The sequence below is a fragment of the Bombus bifarius genome, unplaced genomic scaffold, assembly GCF_011952205.1.
Source record: "Bombus bifarius isolate JDL3187 unplaced genomic scaffold, Bbif_JDL3187 scf7180000009721_frag, whole genome shotgun sequence".
NCBI lineage: Eukaryota > Metazoa > Arthropoda > Insecta > Hymenoptera > Apidae > Bombus > Bombus bifarius.
In genome coordinates this window covers 2,065-7,279 of record NW_022885293.1, presented here as the reverse complement: position 1 = coordinate 7,279, position 5,215 = coordinate 2,065, and the positions used below count along the sequence as shown (strand labels likewise).

Genomic DNA, 5,215 nt, shown 5'->3' with positions numbered 1-5,215 from the left:
TTTAGCATATCCACTCGAGAAATTTCGAGTTCTTGAGCATCGTTTCTTCTTTTAGAAATTTGGCTTATTTTCTCTCGCCTGCTGCTACATGTTGCTGTCATTTTATCAACTTCTTTCTTCTTTTTTTCTTTTTTTTTTTTTGAACTTAAAATCTTGATTTAAGGTTTGTGTTTCACTATATGATTTATTATTATTAACTAGTTCAACATTATTCTCAGTAGATTTTTTTTCGCGTGATTTTTATACTTATTTAAATAGTTTAACACGAGCAAATGCATCGTACGTCGGATATACCATTTTTAATAAATTGTCGCCTTTACAACTCGAGTTACCTCTGAACGAGTCGCATGATTGATCAATAAGCCATGAGTAATTATGCAAATTCAGTTTTTTTTCATCTATCTATCTGAATATTATAACAAAGACTTTACATTGAATATTTTATTAAAATTGTAAGTTTTTCATAAACGCTTCAAAATCCACAGTCTATTGATCAACTCCTCTATCCTTTCTCTTTCTCCTCACTAAAATAGATAAATTCCTAATGTAGTTTGTGGATAATATTTTTTTTTTCTAAAGCAAATCACATTTATCATCTGATATATTTTTTGAAATAATTTCTGTCTGTACATTTTCTTCTTTTTCCTTACTCCTCTTTCTCTCTCTAATGAATTCTTTTTATTCCGTAAAATAGTTTTTGTATATTCAATTTTGTTAAGTGCAATCCTTATTTCTGATAACTTAGTTTTATTAGATAATTCTTGTGAATCTTCTACTACATTATTACACCCGTTGCTGCATTATCATTTTCTACAGATTTATACCTATCGCTATCACTAGCTGTGTTCGTTAAAAGAACTTCCCTTCGTTGACGAGTATCAGTTGTTTCGTTTTAACTATCTGAAATTGATTTTTGTTTAACACCTCTTTTTTCTTCTTTGGCAAATTTATTTTCTACATTTTCCGATGCCTTTTGTTTATTAATTATTTCAGACTTGTCTTCGATTAATTTCGTCTTTAAAGCGCTTCGCAAAATTTTATTTGTGTTTGATTGTCTGGTTTGATTATAAACAATTTCTTCAAATTTTGGCGAAGTAGCAGGCTTTGCAGCAACATTATAACGACTGCTCCGTTTACTACTAACATAGATGGAGATGGATTCTTGTCATCTTTATTCTCTAAAGACTTCTCTTGTGTATTAGCATCTAAATTTCTCGACATAAGATCTGCTGAAGTTTTTGATTCTGTAGTGTCACACGCATTTTTCGCTGTCATCATTTGGTCTTCTTCTATAAGCAAATGTTCATTATTGTAAGCATTATCTCTTGCTTTTTGTATGGATTCTAATGATATATTTTGTTCAACGTTGTCTATTGATTTTGTATCATTTTCAGCAGTTGATTTACTAACTGCTTCTAATTCCTTCGTTTCAATTTGGTTTTCTTTATTTGTATCGCCGTCCAAAATATTTCTCATTGAAATATTATCCTTCTTGTTATGATCTTTTTCTGCTTCTCCTAAACTTTTACTTTTTTTGTCAAACCATTCTTGTAAATTTTGAGTATCTTGTGACGAAGATGGTGACAAATCATTATACAATACTGCAATATCTTCTTTCCTTCGTTTCACAGACTCTTTCTGGTATTCTGTCGAGCTATTGACATCAAACATTAAGTCTGTTTTAATGAAAATATAATCCTGTGAAGCGGTGTCAATTGATACTTTCTTTTCATAAGAATTTTCTACATTAGACTGCAATTCTTTTGAAAATTCTTTCAAAACCATTTCTTCATTTCCTACAGTAACGTCTGTTTTCTCCAAGCTTTTGTTCAAATTATTAGAAACTAAACTACCCTGATAACTCCGACTAGTAGCTTCTTTAATAGTCTCCTTTAACAGTTTTCTTAACTTGATTTCGTTCTGCTTCTGCATAGCGTCTAGTATGGCCCGAATACTTGGATCCACACCAGTAGCCATAGGGCTAACAGAAGATGTGTCTTCTGATTTTTTGCTCATAGTGGTTATTGTACTGTTGTTGGAGTCTGTACTAGCGAAGCTATTGCGACGAGTACGATAATATTTAAAAGAATCCAGTTCTTTACCTGAATATTCTTCTTTTCGTGACCAGTTTCAGTTTTGGTGATGACCGTAGTCCGCTTTCCGTAGAAGTCGTTTTCACGCAAAGTGAGCTGATCTGCAGTCGATCGCATCCGAAATGCGTAATTTCGTTTTCTTGAAGTTGATGGATCCTGGCACGGATCGCCAAAATGTCACGTAAAATGGATACTTGGGTTGCGAGAGAAAAGAAAGCTGAGTCGTAGCCCAACTATTAATTCTCTTTTATCGAACTTTATTATGACTTTGGCACTTACAGTAGAATAACGTTGAACAGAGAAAGGGGTGTTGTACAAGAACAGCAACTAGAACGAGAACTCCCCGGGCTGGGTGAAGTCTCGGCTTATATACACCGTGGCTTGGGGATGTTGGGGGGTTTGGTGTGGATTCCAAGGAGTCCGAAAGTCGGGGTTGGGGCCTTATCTCTGATGGGGACTAAGATGCGTCGCGGCGTTGGCGTCCGACAGTCGGGAGTCGATGTCTTTTCTCTGAGAGGTAATTGGTGTCACACGGTCAACGGGACGAACTCTCCATCTAACAAAGGCATTAAGTAATCCTATAGCTCTCCTTAAAAGAAAGATTTGTAGCGGCACATGGCAGTAAACATTCAAACGGTTTCTGCCCCGTAGCTCGCCACACGCAGATCCTATTCTCCGGGCAGGATGTTTACCAGATGTCGACGCGTCTCCACAGTACGTGATCGGCTAGCCCGAGGACCGTCATAAACACTAATATCTAGTTACCTAAAATCCTTCAACAGATACACAGTCTTTGTCCCAGTTACGGGAAGACAGGAGAGACCTATTTTTCCACGAACGACGTCTCCCACTAGCAACCCTCCCTCAAGGGCGGCTAGCATCCTTTTCTAACTACCGATATGGAGATTGGCCAATTAGCAGCAACGTCAATTTCCCTTACTTTCCGAACGTAGGATGTCCCCGACGAATCCGATGATCTCGTGTCCTTAGACACACCCCGTCATATTTTTCCTCTGGGGTATCACCGGGTCGGAAAGTCTCTCTCTCTTGCAGTCTCATCGACAAAAAAGGATTAACTCCTTACGGTCAGCGAATATTAACACAGAATCCGACTTAGATTTTTTGCGAGTGCGTAGGACTACCGTCCCGTTGCCCGCGGATTCGTTATTGAACCTAGGATCATTGTCATTAGTCTCTCGAGTATCTAATTACCACGGTTATTTGTCCGGTTCTATGGTAATCGTATTTGCACTAGTCAATGTCTTCTCTATTGCATAACGACAACGTGTAACCCAAACGAAGATTCGTTTCACGCCCCTAACCCTAATTCTAATGTAAACCCGAGGTATATATATATAAATAAATAAATAATTATAAATTAATATTACCTATTATTAATAATAGTTTAATTATATATCTCAAGATAATAAAATATTTATAATTTATATTAATTTTTATATATAAATATTTAATTATATATAATACATTTTTTTCGATTTAAAGTTAAAATATTTATATTTATATTTTAATTTTTTTATAAAATTAAATATATGTATAAAGATTTTAAAATTAATATATTTAAAATTAATAATTATATATTAATATATACTTATATACAAGATAATTCAATTTTTATCAATTTTATTAAAAAATTTCAATTTTTTATTAAAAAATTTTATTTTATTACGTTAAATATTTATAAATTATTCTAATTTAATTATCTAATTAAATTATTATTAATTAATTATAATAGCAATATTTATAATAGTATTGTTAATTTTTTATTTTTATATTTTAAAATATATATATAATGTACGTATCCATTATGTATTTCCAATGTACGTACAGCAGATACTCACAGGAAAAACCAACGAGACTAATAATAAAATCAATGAATTAGAAAAAAAGAGCTATAGACAAATATCTTATAATATACTGTGGCATAATCTGCAATTTATTATAAAATAATTGATCCGAGCAGTATCAATTATAAAAGAAGATGGCTGAATATGATAGACACTGTCGAATACTAATCAAATATAATCATTTAGTTAATCTTTAAGATTTAAGTTAAGATACATCTTTGAGGAATCAATAAGTCTTTCGCTAATAGCCTAATAGATCTCTTGATAGATTAAACGAAGAAATACCTAACCGCGATTACAGCCAATTGGTACATATTATTCGATACATAATTAATATTTGTATCACGTACAGCGATGCAAGTGGTATTGAAGAAAATAGCCATTTTATGTTACAACTATAACGAGTAAATTTACTCGTTTAACTTGAGAGGAATTAAAAAGGTACCTGACTTTTAAATAAGCATTAAATAAGAAATTTAAATATCGCAGACGGTGATGTAGGTGTTATTCAAGAAAGGAGAACATTTTATTTTGTAATTAGAACGAGTAAATGAACGAATATCGATAATATAATATAATGATTAATATGAATTTTATCTGGCTGATTATTTAAATACCATAACATATTTCACAGTAACGTCATCGACTGCCGTTAGGCTCCTTTCCCTTTTTGTTCAAACTAATTGATAGTCGAAAACTAGTATCAAGGAGGTGTGAATTTAGTCTTAGTTTGTAGAAACTATTAAAATGATAAAAATGGATACCGTATTAAATCGTCGAAGGCGCCAATTTACGATAAAAATTAAGAAATTGTTCAATTTGATTTTGTTATAATGGAAAACCCGTCCTTTGCTATGTCAAGAGATCGTTAACGTTTGATTGACATCTCGACACCTTGTCAAGATATATAAGGAACGCGGAAGTCGCGCGCGAGCTCTTTCGTGCCTGAAATTCCGGATAGTGAATATCCAAGAAGAATTTAAATATAAGGTAAATAAAAAAAATATCAAATAACAACATTGTAACTAGTAATTTATAACGTCTAAGCCATTAATTTACAATACTTGAGAAATTAATTTATAATATTTAAGCTATTAATTTATAACATTTAAGCCATTAATATATAACATATAAGCAATTAATTTATAACGTCTAAACTATTAATTTATAACATTTGTTGAGATATGTATAATTTTCTGTGTTGGACTGGGTTAAATGTGTAGTAGAGATACTTGTATGTGAATATCAGCGTGTGGA

At 32.4% G+C, this 5,215-nt stretch overlaps 1 pseudogene; it reads right to left on the bottom strand.

Annotated features, from left to right (window-relative positions):
- Nucleotides 1-1,289: 1,289 nt before the first annotated feature.
- Nucleotides 1,290-2,463, bottom strand: LOC117215553 (annotated as a pseudogene).
- Between the last annotated feature and the right edge of the window lie 2,752 nt (nt 2,464-5,215).